A 15974-nucleotide genomic window follows, 5' to 3' on the forward strand; every position below is an offset into this window, starting at 1 on the left:
CTAAACATATGGCCCGTTCATGGTGAAAATGGTTCTGTACCTAAGTGTCCTGGAGTGAAGCTATCTATCTATCTATCTATCTATCTATAATTTTGTCCACTGCCTTGCAGTACATGAGATTAATTCTTATTGCCATTTTCTTAATTGAATAATATTGACTTTAACTGCATCACTACAGCTCCGCATGCATAAAATCAGTTAGAACTGGGCTCTATTTACTTTCCCTTGCCAGATGTTCCCAGTGATATACTCTGACCTCCAAGAATCACTCCAAGAGAAGTGAAAGTGCTTCCCTGGTCAAAGTAGACTGACTCCAGAGAGTTTGCTCATCCTATAAATGTCTCTTCATCCTCACAGGACCTGCATCCTCTCTCCATGCAGGTTTTTGTCGATATTTGGCAAGTTACAAGCTAACACAGAGAGTTACTTCAGCTGGCCAGGGTCTGGAACCGCATCACAAATGGGTGAATAGTGCAAACCTAGTGTTTGTACTAATATCCAGTAGAGTGTGCAATTTACTTGAGCAATGCTCCTGTAAGAGGTGATGGGCCAAGTTACATTCAACCACAATTACACTCCCCTTTCCTATACCCCAGCTCTACTCTTTGCTGAAACACACAGCAGAGCATGGCTGTCTTTAAGAATAAGCAGCACTGGAAAACTTGGGGCACCCCTGGGTCTTAGTGTCCACCCCTCTGCCTCTTCCTATCCCTGTTCTGACCCTTCCCATAGACTCCCACTGCAGCTGCAGCCTGGTGAGTCTCCCTGTGGACGAGATCTAGTACTTAACAGTGAAAAAGCCTCCAGCCTGCCAGACCTACTAGCACAACACTGAAACTGGTAAAGAGCCATTCAAGGGGTAATGGAGTCGTTTAACAGGCATTTACTAACTCCCAGGTATAGACTGTCTGGTTTTGAGTTTACTGACAAAACCAGCTGTGCATTGCTGTAGTATTTACTCAGAACATATTAGTCTACAGGACCTTAGTTTAAAATTTGCTTTAAATATATTTCATGAGTGTGTTCTTGAAGATTATATAATCAGATCTCTAAAAAATCCTCGCATAGATTTTTAGATGCTTGAATCTTCAGACATACAGTTTTTTCAATAAATCCTTCAAAAGACGCACCTTATCTAAAATACATATGCGAGACTAGGCTGCCGTCGGGCATAGGGGCACCAGTTTAATAATACTGCATAGGGCCCCATAAATCCTAAGGATGGCCCTGCACCAAAGGTTCTGTTCTCCCAGGAATTTTTGCAAGGACTTGCACAAGTCTTCAAGAGTGATTGAATGCATGACCAGGAATGTAAGTGTTAGAAACAGCTTCTTGTCTGTTACTAAGAGACAGTATCATACAACTATTACCTGAAAATGATTTCATAGCATAAACCCTTTGTCAACAATATGTGGAATGCTTCTGAGACATTTCCAAAGCAAAAGCCATTAAGCAGTAAAGTTACCACTGCTTCTTCCTGTAGAGATTCCAACAACTCTGCTACTGGCTTTCAACATACAGGCATGTCATGAAAGTTTGGTTCATAATATTTGTATTACAATGAAACAGTTTGGCAGAACATTTACATATCTGTATTTTGGTACACACATGTCAAAACCATCCTTTCCCCTCTGATGATTTCTCAGGTTACAGTGGGATTTACAATGTAGCATCTCTCATCTGGCTTTCTTCAGAATCTGAAAAGATCCCAGTGTCTCAGCCCTCAGTCAGTCACTTGTCATCAAACAAAAGTCTAGTAGCTCCTCTGTCCCTGGGTTAATAGCTGACAGATTCTCCTCAGGTTCTCTTCTGTCAGTCTGCAGCCTGTAGCCGGAGCGGTAACAGGCACTGGGATCAGTATAGAAAATATTAATTCCTTGAGCTCTCACTATCTAGTACATAGTAACTCCAGCGCTTGTTATTCAGCTACGATGAGAGTTTGCAGAAAGCAGATTTCAAAGTCATATGCATGAGTATTCATGGAAATGGAACTTCATTTCACACAGGAAAGTCATCTATTGCTCTCTCGCTCTCTCGCTCTCTCTCTCTGTCTTTCTCTCTGACAGTCTAGCTGCAGTATTTATAAAATACTTAGAGATTCCAACAACTCTGCTACTGGCTTTCAACATACAGGCTCTCTCTCTCTCTCTCTCTCTCTCTCTCTCTCTCTTTCTCTCTGACAGTCTAGCTGCAGTATTTATAAAATACTTAGCCCCCAGGAACGGCATTGGGACAGACATGGAGCTTAGCTGCCATAATGTTCAACCCAGTTCTTGGGATGTTTGCTGTAGAGCTACATTAGGTTAACTATTGTGATGTTTGTGTTATGGCTGTATTGGGTGAAACCTTCATGGCTCATCTTAGTTTAGTATCAGGATACTGGAAAACAAGCAAGAAGGGAAGCAACAGCTCAATAAAGCCATCGCTCAGTCAGCACTTTAGGGAGGTCGTGAGACAACACTGGAGCTATAAGTTGGGAAAAGCCTATTTCTGGGATCCTGCCACATTACACAGCTTGTTTTGCCAGCACTCAGAGACTTTCCAGAAGAGGAAAAGCTGTTGATGGGAAGCTCTTCAGACTAACAGGCACAGACAGCACCGAGGAAGTCTGAAGGCCCTCAAACTACCTGGGTCCTCATCAGAGTGAGAGGGTTTGGGGATCAGAGACGTGTACAAACTCTTCTTTGAAAATCCTCTTATTCACCCATGTTACACATTATTTCTACTGTTCAGATTAAACAGTATTTTTGTTCAAGAAGGCTGGCTGGTCACTCATCTCACCACTAGTCATAGAATCCCAGAGGGAAGAACCTCAGGTGCCAAACCCACTGCGAATTGCTGGACAAGCACAATCAACCCACAGTTTACAGAAGCCCATTGCCCAGTCTGAGGTGGGAGGGTCATGGGATTCCACCCCATGAGAGAGCAGGGTCTTATATCTGACATGTGGCACTTGGAGACCAGAGAGGGGGCAGAGATCCCAGCAGTGCTGTAGCTCTGAGGAGGACCCCTCTGCCAGTCAGGAAATTAACATATGCCCTATCAGACCCATTACTACAGACCATGGCAGCTCTGAATTCCTGTGTTCACAATTAAGCCAGAGAATAAAATCACTGAAAATGCATTTGCTGATTAAATTTCCAGTATTAAATAAACCTGAGGAAATTTGTGAACTAGACACTGATATTCTGTGGGGTCTCCTCTCACTCAGCCCCTGGCAGGATCTAACTCATAGCACTCTGCACTTCGAAAAATGGTACCCCTTGATAAATCCTGACTTGAGACATTGGGGATTTATCACTCCAAGCTCTCTTTGAAAGTCAGTTTTCTGTAAAGCTTGAATAATGCACTGTGGTGCCCAGGCAGATGGGGGGAAGGGGTTCCCAAGCTATCTAGCACTGCCTGCTCTCCAGCCCCGTCACTGAGTCACACCGACAGCCCAGCTCAGTCCTCTGCCACTGCACAGAAATCTGCAAATGGAAACAGCTCACAGCCTTTCCCCTTCACTTTGCATTTTAGAGATAGTGAAACCTGCCAACGTACCCAATTGCTGCTAGACGTGGAGCTGCTGACATGAGAAGGCTTCACCCTAAAGGACAAGGAGTCATCGGAGAGGTTGCACAGGCAGCAGGCAGTATCTGTTCGGATCGGGAGGCAACTGGCTATATGAAACATGCCTGCACATTCCCTTGGGGGCCACTTGGCCAACAGGGAACCTCAGCTGCATGGCATAATGTGCACTAACTTTAATCCCATCACGGCCAAGGCAAACTGCAGGAGGTCAAATCACAGGGGACGTGTGGTGATCCTACATAATTGGACTGCAGCCCAGCTCTGGGCTCTGTTACTGGAGTCTGGGCTTGTCATCACTATTTCCATAGTTCTGATTAGTCATCTGGCTATCTCGGGGGCATCCAAGTGGTAACGATGATGCTGTCACAGCTGTGGTCTTACTGAAATACAAAAAATATAATAATAATATAGATCCATATTTTTCCCCAACAGGCCCCTTTCCTGCATTACAAAGCCCGAGTGCAGGCGAGGGAAGGGACATTCCACAAGGCTCTGTTGTACAGGGTGGAGAGGCCTGCACAGAGAGTGAAGGCTGTTTATACAAGTGGATGGACACAATACACCAGTCATATGCTGGTGAGAAGGTTTCAACCTTTCCATACCCAGGGTGCAGCCATAGACTTCGTCAGTGCAACATTCATTTACACTACGAGGAAGAGGCAGATGAAAAGCCTCCAATTTCTCTTGGGCATTCAGGCTGTTGCAGCTGGGCAGAATCATGGCAACCGAGCTTTCAGCAAAAAATGATCCATTTTCTATGAAAACTCACCCCCAAAAATGGATGAAAAGGAAACTTTTTAATTTGGGTCAACATTTTTGATGGGGTGGGGGGAATCTTTTTGTTTTCCAGCACAGCTCTAGCTCAAACTATGAGCTTCTTTCCCTCCTGCTACAGGACCACTCTCCTAAGTGGCAGCTCTAGCCTTCCCATCAGCCTCGCACACTGAGACTGCCCTAGACATCTGGTAGGGTGTACATGTCATCTCTGTAGCAGAGGGAAGCCTTGGAGAAGGCTTGTCTACAGCATCCCATCCATCAGGGGAATAATTTAAGAACATAAAAATGGCCATATTGGAATAATGGCCCATCTAGCCCAGTGTCCTGTCTTCTGACTGTGGGCAGCGCAGATACTTCAGTGGGAATGAACAAAACAGGGCAATTATCGAATGATCCATCGCCTGTTGTCTGCTCCCAGCTTCTGGCAATCCATAATTTAGACACCCAGAGAATGGAGCTGCGTTCAAAACCATCTTGTCTAATACCTATTGAAGGACCTCTCCTCCGTCAAGTTATCTGGTTTTTTTGGACCAGCTATACTTTTGACCTTCACAATATCCCTTGGCAATGAGTTCCGGAGGCTGTCTGTGTGTTGCGTGAAAAAAATACTTCCTATAATTTGTGTTAAACCTGCTGCCTTTAACTTCATTTGGTGACCGTGGTTCCTGTGAAGGAGTAAATAGCACTTCCTTATTCACTTCCTCCACACCAATCATGATTTTGCAGACCTCCATCATATCGTCCCTTAGTCATCTTTTCCAAGCTGAAATGTCTCAGTTTTATTAATCTCTCCTTATATGGCAGCCATTCCATAACCCTAATAATTTTTGTAGCCCTTTTCTGAACTTTTTCCAATTCCAATATATCTTTTTTTGTGATGTGAGGACCACATCTGTACACAGTAATCAAGATGTGGGCCTACCTTGGATTTATATAGAGGCAACATGATATTTTCTTCTTACTCTCTATCCCTTTCTTAATGATTCCCAACATTCTGTTCTATTTTTTGACTGCTGCAACACATTGAGTGGATGTTTTCAGAGAACTATCATCAATGACTCCAAGATCTCTTTCTTGAGTGATATCAACTAATGTAAATCCCATCATTTTCTATGTATAGTTGGGATTAAGTTTTCCAAAATGCATTTATTTTTGCTTATCAACACTGAATTTCATTTGCCATTTTCTTGACCCATCACCTAGTTTTGTGATATCTCTTTGTAACTCTTCGTAATCTGCTTTGAACTTAAGTATGCTTAGTAGTTTTGTCTCATCAGCAAATATTGCCACCTCACTGTTTACCTCTTTTTCCAGATCATTTATTAACATGTTTAACAGCACTGATCCCAGTACGCATCTCTGTGGGACAACACTATTTGCCTCTCTTGTGTCTAAAAACTGATCATTTATTCCTACCCTTTGTTTCCTATCTTTTAAGCAATTACTGATCCATGAGAGGACCTTCCTTCTTATCCCATGATTGCTTACTTTGCTTAAGATCCTTTGGTTAGGGACCTTGTCAAAAGCTTTCTGAAAATCTAAATACACTATATCCGCTGGATCATCCTTGTCCACGTTTGTTGGCCCCCAAAGGAATTCTAATATATTGGTGATTTGAAAAGCTATGTTGAATCTTGCCCAAAAAAGTGTGTTCATCTAAGTATCTGAAAACTCTGTTCTTTACTATAGTTCTAACCAATTTGCCTGGTACTGAAGTTTGGCTTACTGGCCTGTATTTCCAGGATAACATCTAAAGCCTTTTTTAAAAAATCAGCATCACATTAGCTATCTGCCAGTTGTATGAGAAAGAGGCTGATTTCAGTGATAGTTTACATACCACAATTAGTAGTTCTGCAATTTTGCATTTGAGTTTCTTCAGAAATCTTGGGTGACACCATCTGGTCCTGGTGACTTTTTACTTTTTAATTTATAAATTTGTTCCTAAACCTCCTCTACTGATACCTGAATGTGGGAGAGTTCTTCAGATCTGTCACCTAAAAAGAATGTCTCAGGTGTGGGAATCTCCCTTACATCCTCTGCAGTGAGGATCAATGCAAAGAATTCACTTAGTTTCTCTGCAACAGCCTCATCTTCCTTGAATGTTCCTTTAGCTCCTCAGTCGTCAGTGATTGTTTGGCAGGCTACCTGCTTCTGATTTACTTTGAAAAAATAATTGCTTTTATTTTTTGTGACTTTTGCTAGTTGCCCTTTAGATCTCTTCAACTAGGTACACAGTATCATCTAGCCCGGTTCAAAAAGTATGAGTCACCCCTGACAAAAAAAACAATGAGATTGAATTAAAATAATAAGATTTTAAAATACACTACAGTGGGGTTTGTTTTCCTGTTCCTTTGGTTTCTGAGTCTTTGTGGTGCACGTGGTACAGAGATTCTAGCTTTTCTGAAATTCACTTTTTAAAATAAACTCTTTTAAGAAAATAAAAAGCTGAGATTCCTCCGCAGTCTCTGGAATCCAGAAGTTGGGGTTTTAAGAAAGACAGGAAATAGTGCGAGTCTCCCAATAAAATCCCAGGAGCTGGTGCTGCTGGCTATCTCTGAAGCTGAGCACCCACAAACGAAGGCACTGAAGGTTACTTAGTGGGCGTTTCTGGTCACACAGTCCATCAGTAGCGGAGACGCTGTGTCTCTCTGCATTGGGGTACAGACCCCTGGGTTGTAAGGACCAAGGTTACCCACAGACAGCCCGACATAACAGTGATGGATGTGAAGAGTCACTGAGTACCCGATGCACAGCTCAGAAGGTCTCCTCCTCTTTTCTCAGATATGAGACATGCACACATTGGTTAGGCGAGGCCATGCATATTCTTAATAGAAAGGGGCTTGACCCAAGCCCAGCTCCGAATGTCTGCTGCTAACTCTCTATTGGTCCCAAACAACCCCCTCCCCCAGATCCAGCTGTCCCCAAACTTGTTGATGATGGAAATTTGGATGCAGCGTATGATATTTATATACAGTGCTAGAGCGGCTCTAGGTGCCCATGGAGCAGGTGTTGGGTCAGGATCAGACTGAGAGGCAGCTCAGCAGGGCTCTGTTCAGCCAGGTAACGATCTCCAGATCCTTTGCTCTCTGAAGGCACGTCCCAATTCCCCCTCCTGGTGCTGAGCTGCAGGAGGGACCCAGAACTCCCTCGTCAAAGGGGGCTGTGCCAATGACAGGCCTCGTCACCAAGGGGTGTTGGGAAGAGTTCAGGTTCTCCACCAAGTGCCCCAAATCGTCGTTATGAGGCACACAGAGCTGAAATCTCTCTAAAGCTCTTAGCTCTGGTTACAATTACTGTGGAGTCCAAGTTCCTCATATTTATCACTACTACACCCCATGTGGCAGGGCAGTGCTATTAGCACCACAGGGCAGATTCAAAGGCCAGAAGGCACCATTGTGATCACTTAGTCTAACCGCCTGCGTAGTACATGCCAGAGACCTGCCCCACGATAACTCGAAAACTGAGGAGCAGACTCTTTCAGCGTACAGAGATGAGCCCGGATGGTGTGAGGGGTTCAAAATATGCTTGCTTGGAAACTAACCCCAATAAACATCGCATTGTCTGTGCTTCATACTTCTTGTCTTTTGCTGCTTGCTGTCTGCGTGACAAGAAGCAGGGAAGTGGGAGGGTTGAGGGAAAGCCCTCTAACTACACAAAATGGGTGAATGTGACCCATAGGGACAAAGGCCTGGAATGGACCTCCTGGGTCAATGACTCCAGACCCCTGCTATGGCAGATGACCCTGATGTATCATCTGGTGCATAATCCTGTCAAGCTACATCTTAAAACCAGCTGGGTTGTTTGCCCCCCACTGTTCCTGTTGGGAGGCTGTTCCAGAACCTCCCTCCTCAGATGGTCAGAAACCTCCTTCTCCTTTCCAGACTGAGTTTAGTCCTGGCCTGTTTCTACCTATTTCTTCTTTTGCCAGCACTGTCCTTTAGCTTCACCCTCCCTGGTGTTTACTCCCCCATCCCCCAGTGTATTTATAGTGCAATCCCTGCTCAGCCCGTGTTGTGTTAGGCTAAACCAGACAAGCTCATTAAGTCTCTATGTAAGCCCGGTCCTCCATTGCCCTGACCGTCCAAGGAGACCTTCCCTGAACCTCTTCCAGTTTAAATTAATCTTTCTGGAATAGACCAGAATGTAAGACACTTTGCCAGAGGAGGTCTCACTAGTGTCTTGTATAAGGATATTGACACTTCTCTATCTCGCCTGACACCTTCTAGGATCTCATCTTTAGGGCTAGCCCTTGGGGCGGGCGGCATGGTTGGCTGCCCACGGCAGCCTGCCAAAGAGGGTGCCATGCTCAGGGTTTGTCTCAGTACCGGATTAATAATGGTGCCAATGGTGCCGTGTCTCTGGGCCCACACTCAAAATGAGTCCTGGCCTGCTGGCCTGGCCCTCCACTTGCTGCTGGTTCCTCTCCGCTCCCCCTCTGCTCCACTCCTCTCGGCCAGCTGGCACAGGGCTCTCCCACACCAGCTGGCCAGCTGAGGACTCCTACCAGTGATGGGGGCTCTGCCTCACCCCTCCCTCCTCCCCCTAGAAGCTCCTACCACTTGGCAGAGTGAGTGGCTGGGTGTGGGGGGGCCTCGGCAGGCCCAGGTCAGGGGTTTCTGGCTGCTGCATGACGTGGACAGCTGGGATCCCCAGTTTCTGCTGTGTGCAACCCCTGCCTCCTCCCTGGGCTCTTGGTCCCCTGCCTGGCCTGGGGCAGCACTGGTGGGAGGGTGCTGTGCATGCAGCTCCCCTACCCTGTTCGCTTGCCCCAGCCCCACTACTATTTGAATGCGGAGGCCTGGGAGCGTGGGGGTCCTGGACCATGCTGTGCAGGAGGCAACCCTGGCACTCAGTGAACAGGCACTCTGACCAGTGGGTGCTCCTTGCTACCGCTAACGCCCCCTCAGCCTGGGCCCCGCAGAGCAACCGGAGTCTTTTTGCCCCATCCCGCCCCCAGAGCCCCTATGGGAGACTTGAGTCCCCTGCCCCTTTGAGATGATTCAGATCACCTGTGCTCCAGGCCCAGTGGGGAGCTGCATGCATCAAGCTGCAGCCAGGTGTGGAGCAGCCTGATTCAGGTTGGTTTGGAGGAGAATGGGGCAGATCAACAGCAGGGGGTGGCTCTGGAGTTGCGGGAGGGCAAGCGTGGTCTGGCTCAGGATTCAGGGTTTCTGGTTTGGGAACAGAGGTTTGGGAGGAGCCCTGTTCTGGTAGGCAGGGGGCCATCAACAGGGGTGGGGGGCTGTGCGAATGGCTTCTCCTGGGTCTCTGGCAATAATCGTATCTCTGACATGACTCAGTCACAAGCACCTGGTGCAGGGCGTAGGGGAAGGGTGGGGGGCTGTGCCCCATGAAAAGCCCCTGTCCACATCTGGTACAGCCCCCATGATCACACAGCACCCAGAGTGTTCAGGAAGGGCCAGGACTGCAATTGCAGAACAGTTCTGCATCTTTCTTTATGGCCCATGGATGTTTAAGCAGAGACTGGATAGTGACAGGCCAGGTCTAATGGAAACCATCATTCACATCCCTTCTCTTTACTGACTGTATAGGCAGGAATTTGGAGGTTAGAGTGGCCACCGATACAGCTTTTTATGGGCCAACGTCCTACTGGTGTCCTGGCTCTGCACGAACACAATCACTTTCTATATATTGCTGCCTGCCTTGTTCTCCTTTCCCCAGTTCACTGTCCTTCCTCACCAGGGTGGGGTCGGGGAGGCAGCCCCTCTCGCATGGCTACAGGCCTTAGCCCCTTCACAACCTCTGTGTACAAAGTGGAGATCGGTGGCTCATGTCATCTTGGATGTAAGTGTCCAGGGTGGAATAGAGGGCCCGTGTTTGTCATGGCCGTGTCACCAGTGCTGGAGCCAGGTGATGAATTGACCCTTTGTGTTCCCCCTCTGGTGTTCTCTGGACCGGTGATCTGGTAGGTCACTGCAGTCCTTGACTCTGGGAGCCAGACTGACCCTGCTCTGCTGTGAGAACCCCCACTCCTGGGCTGTTCACACACAGCCTCGGACATGTAAGCTGCTCCTTGGATTGCACAACTGAATGACACTAGCCAATATCTCCAGTCCCAGACACAACCCTAGGAACCTCCGTCTTGCAGTGTCTAGTTATGCCCGCTGGACACTGCAAACTTATATGAGTTCATCAATTTAACAAAGAGATTGAGATGTACCAGGCTTATTATCTCCAGGGGAGTCGCTGACACACTTCAAACCAAACACACTGCTTCAGGTAGAATAAACAAACAGATTTATTAAGTACAAAGATACATTTTAAGTGATTGTAAAGAGCATAAAAAGTCAGATTTGGTCAAATGAAATAAAAGCAAAACACATTCTAAGCTGATTTTAACACTTTCTATGTCCTTACAAAATTATGTACTTCTCACCACAGGCTGGCTGGTTGCTCTTCAGGCAGGTTCTCCCCTTTGATCAGCACTTCAGTTGCTTGGTGGTGGTGTCTGTAGATGTAGGTGGAAAAGAGAGGAAGAGTATGGAAAACGTCTCTCCCTTTTGTCATGCTCTTTCTCCTCTCTTGGTTTTACCCCCATCCCCTTTCAGAGTCAGGTGAGCATCACTTCATCGTAGTCCCAAACTGACCAAAGGAAGAGGGATGACTCACCTGAGAGTCCAACAGAACCTTTGTTGTTGCCTAGGCCAGTGTCCACTGTTCCTGTGAGGCTGGGATGGGTTTGTCCCATACATGCATGCTCTGATGAGGTGTGAACTGCCCTTCTGCTCTTAGGGATCTTTTTTCTGGGCTTGCTTTAATTCATGATGATACATTTTCATCCTCATAACTATATACATGAAATTACAACCTATAACTTTATTATAACATTACAGTAACAACAGTTACTATAACATCACTATAACAATAATGCTTAGTGCATCATGAGCCTTCCAAAGACACTTTACATGACAAACTTTGCACTGGATACAACACAATCATATTATAAGGATGAACGTGGAGGTGTAGGGGGTTCCCCTAAGGCACAGAGTGTCACAACCTTCACTTGATGAACAGCCTTATTATCCTTGAACGAAGGTGTTTGCTTTTCACACTGTACACTATTGGGTTCATCAGGGGCAATATCAGAAGGTAGACATAGCCCAGGAGAATCTGAAGGAAGTGAGAAGAGCTGTTCCCAAATCTCTGTATCACAGATAAGCCGATCTCTGGTATGTAGAAGAGCAGGATGGCACAGAGGTGGGAGATGCAGGTGTTCAGGGCCCTGAGTCTCTCCGGTGGGATGCGACACTCAGCACAGTTTTGAGGATCACCGTATAAGAGAGAAAGAAGAGCAACGATTCCAAACCCACCATTAAGAGTTTAATAGACAAGCCATAGATCAGGCCTGCACAACTCGTAAAGCGGCGAAGGCCACATTACTCGAAAGAAAACAGCTGAGGGCCGAAATCCCCCGGCCCCGCGGAAAGACCCCCCCCGGCCCAGTGGAAACACTCCGCCCCAGCACCGCCCAGCCCTGCAGAAACAAACCCTCCTTTCCCAGTGCCGCCCCACCAAAACAGCTGTGGGCCAAAAAGGAAGGTTGAGGGTCGGGAGGTGATACTTGATTTTAAATCAACCAGGGGCTCCCAGCTGAAGAGCTGGCTGGGAGCCCTCAGGGTCAAATTAAAGGACCCGGGGCTCCGGTGGCTGCTGGAACCCGGAGCTTTGTGGGGCTGGGGCAGGGATTTAAAGGGCCCAGAGCTCCTGCTGCTGAAGGGAGCCCGAGCCCTTTAAATCCCAGCCCCAGCGCATCCGCTGGAGCTGCCGCCGGGATTCAAAGGGCTCTGGGCTGCCTGTGGCGGCGGGGAGCCCTGATCCCTTTAAATCTCAGCTGCGGCTGGGAATCTCTGCGGGCAGCCCAGAGCCCTTTGAATCTCAGCCGCGGCTGAGATTTAAAGGGCTATGGGCTACCGATGGCTGTGGGGAGCCCAGAGCCTTTTAATCCTGTCCACAGCTGGCAGGGCCAGCTTTAGGAAGTGTGGGGCCCGATTCGAACATTTTCGGCTAGGCCCCGGCAGGGATGACTGAAAGAAAAAATAATGTAAAAAAAAAGCCTTTCATTTCTTAGCAACCAGTTCCCTATAAAAAGTTCTACCACAGTATGTATTTTTTGTACCAATAGGGTTACCATACGTCCATATTTTCCTCCTGGATGGCAATTTAAGATCCAAAAACCTGACATGTCCGGGAAAGTACAGATGTATGTTAACCTTACCTAAAGTTCTTTTTTAAAAAGATGTGTCTGAACTAGAAATGAGCTCCGCCACTCCCTGAGGGTGTGCTAGGGTGCATGTGTGGGTCCCAGCTGCTCCCTGCCCACTTCATTGAAGCAGGTGTGCAGGGTTATTTCCCTGGGTACTACAGGGCACCAGTGGACATGGAGCTGGCTGGAGGTGGGGGGGAGGTGGCTGGAGGTAGGGTCTGGCTGCAGGCTGGGCAAGACGTGTGGGCAGGCTGGAGACAGTATGTGGGGTGGGCTGGCTGTCTTCAGGCAGGGCCACAGGGTGGGTGCGGCATGGGTTGGCAGGGCTGGAGACAAAGGAGTGCAGGACTGGCTGGTTTCAGGCAGGGGGGGTGCGGTAAGGGTTGGCTGGAGACAGGGAAGGGGGTGCAGGGCTGGCTGGAGACAGGGGTTGGTGCAGGGCTGAAGGCAAGGCAGAGGGTGAGAGGCTGGCTGGAGACGGGCTGGCTGTGGGCAGCGGGTGCAGGGCTGGCTGCAGACAGGAACTGGTGCAGGCAGGGCAGGAGGTGCAGCAGGGGTTGGCTGGGGGCAACTGGTGCAGGTACAGAGGGTACAACCCATCCTGTATGGTGGGTGTCCCCTCCTCCTGCCTCCTCCACCAGGGTAGCAGTAGCAGCCCGTGGCTCAGGAGCTATTTAAAGGGCCTGGGGCTCCCCTGCTTCCACTGCCCCAGCCCTGTAAATAGCTGCAGGAGCCCTGGGGAAGTGGTGGGATTCCAGGGGATATTTAAAGGGCCAGGGCAGCAAAGGCATCTGGAGACCCCCCCCACTATTCCAGGGCTCTGGGGGCTATTTAAAGAGCCCGCGGCTCCCCTGCTTCTACCGCCCCAGCCCTGTAAATAGCCGAGGGAGCGCTGGGGAAGTGATGTGGCTTCAGTGACTTTTAAGGACCGGGAGGGAAGAGGCAGATGGAACCCCGGCCCTTTAAATAGCCCCCAGAGCCTCCCACTGCCCCAGGGCTCTGGGGGTAATTAAAGGGCCCAGAGCCCCCCTTCTTCTATCACCCCAGCCCTTTAAATAGCCACGGGAACCCTGGGGAAGTGGTGGGGCTCTGGTGGCTGTTTAAAGGGCCGGGGTGGAAGAAGCGACGGGAACCCTGGACTTTTTAAATAGCCCCGAGACCCCACACCCCTAACCCAGGGCTCCAGCAGTGGTGTTCTGGTGGCAATTTCAAGGGCCTGGGAGCCACAAGCCTTTTAAATTGCCCCCTGGGGAAGCTGGGCCACCCCGCTACAGCGCACTGGCTTTTGCCGGTACACCATACTGGGGCTTGAGCATGTGGCCCTCTTAGGGGCAGGCTGATTCAGGGGAATTGGTTGAATTGGCCTAAAGTCGGCCCAGGCAGCTGAGATTTAAAGGTCTCTGGGCTCTCTGCGGCTGTGGGCAGCCCAGAGCCCTTCGAATCCCGACTGAGATTTAAAATGCTCTGAGCTCTCGGCTGCCTGCAGCTCAGAGCCTTTTGAATCCTGGCCGCGGTTGAGATTTAAAGTGCTCTCAGCTCCCCTCGGATGCGGTCAGCCCAGAGCCTTTTGAATCCCTGCGGCGGCTGAGATTTAGAGAGCTCTGGGCTCCCCGCCCCTGCAAGCAGCCCAGAGCCTTTTGAATCCCGCCGCGGATGAGATTTAAATGGCTCTCGGCTCCCCACCTCTGTGGGCAGCCCAGAGCCTTTTGAATCCCGCCGCGGGCCGCACAGTGAGCCTCTGCGCGCCGCATGCGGCCCCCGGGGCCTATGTTGTGCAGGCCTGCCATAGATGCTGCTGACTGTGATATTGGAACAAGCCATCTTCATGACCTCCTGGTGCAGGCAGTAGGAATGGGAGAAGACATTGGCTCGACAGTATCGGAACCATTTCAAGAGAAAGGAGAGTGGGAATATTAGGGCCACCGATCTTAGCACAAAGAAAAGTCCCATTCTGGCTATTCTCGGTAGGGTTAAAATAGAAGCATATCTCAGTGGGTTAGAGATTGTGACAAAGCAGTCAAAGGCCATCAACAAGAGCATGGAGGATTCAATGTATGAAAGCAAGTGGATGAAGAACAGTTGGGCAAAACAGGCATCATGGCTGATCTCTCTAGAGTTAAATAATAACAGCCGCAATGTCGTCGGCATGGTGGATAAAAATAAGCCAAGGTCTGTGATGGCCAACATGGAAAGGAAAATGTACATGGGCTCATGGAGGCTTGGATCTGTTTCTATAATGAACAGAATGACTGAATTTCCTCCTATCGAAATGACATACATGAAGCAGAAGGGGATAGAGACCCAGAGATAGATGTCTTCCTGACCATGTGTCCCGGTGAGAAGGAACACTGCAGAGCTGAATTTAGTGTCATTGACAGCTGACATAATATACTAGGCAATCCGAGAAGTTTTGAACTTTCCTTCCTGAAAGGAAAAAGAACAGGATACTACATGATATTTAACGAGACATCATTCTGCTCTTAGTGAAAGTCTAGAGACTCCCAGGAGCTCAAGGAAGATCAGCAAAATCAAAGTCTTGGATTTAAGAACATAAGAATGGTCATATTGGGTCGGACTAAAGGTCCATCCAGCCCAGTATCCTGTCTCCTGACAGTGGCCAAAGCCAGGTGCCCCAGAGGGAGTGAACCTAACAGGCAATCATCAAGTGATCTTTCTCCTGCCATCCATCCTCTGACAAACAGAGGCTAGGGACACCATTCCTTACCCATCCTGGCTAATAGCCATTAATAGACATAACCTCCATGAATTTATCCAGTTCTCTTTTAAGCTTGTTATAGTCCTAGCCTTCACAACCTCCTCAGGCAAGGAGTTCCACAAATGGAATGTGTGCTGTATGAAGAAGAACTTCCTTTTATTTGTTTTAAACCTGCTGCCTATTAATTTCAGTTGGTGGCCCCTAGTTCTTATAATATGGGAAAAATAAAGAACTTTTCCTTATTCACATTCTCCACATCACTCATGATTTTATATACCTCTATCATATCCTCCTTTAGTCTCCTCTTTTCCAAGCTGAAAAGTCCTAGCCTCTTTAATCTCTGCTCATATGGGACTCGTTCCAATCCCCTAATCATTTTAGTTGCCATTTTCTGAACCTTTTCTAATGCCTGTATATCATTTTTGAGATGAGGGGACCACATCTGTACACAGTATTCAAGATGTGGGTGTACCATGGATTTATATGAGGGCAATAAGACATTCTCCATCTTATTCTCTATCCCCTTTTTAATGATTCCTAACATCCTGTTTGATTTTCTGACTGCCACTACACACAGTGTGGACATCTTCAGAGAACTATCCATGACGACTCCAAGATCTCTTTCCTGATTAGTTGTAGCTAAATTAGCCCCCATCATATTGTAAATATAGTTGGGGTTATTTT

The 15974-nt window shown here is 48.0% G+C and overlaps 1 pseudogene; it reads right to left on the minus strand.

The window, feature by feature from the left end:
* Positions 1-11370: 11370 nt before the first annotated feature.
* On the minus strand, positions 11371-14959 carry LOC127032676 (olfactory receptor 51G2-like; annotated as a pseudogene).
* Between the last annotated feature and the right edge of the window lie 1015 nt (positions 14960-15974).

The sequence above is a fragment of the Gopherus flavomarginatus genome, chromosome 1 (assembly GCF_025201925.1).
Source record: "Gopherus flavomarginatus isolate rGopFla2 chromosome 1, rGopFla2.mat.asm, whole genome shotgun sequence".
Classification (NCBI taxonomy): domain Eukaryota; kingdom Metazoa; phylum Chordata; order Testudines; family Testudinidae; genus Gopherus; species Gopherus flavomarginatus.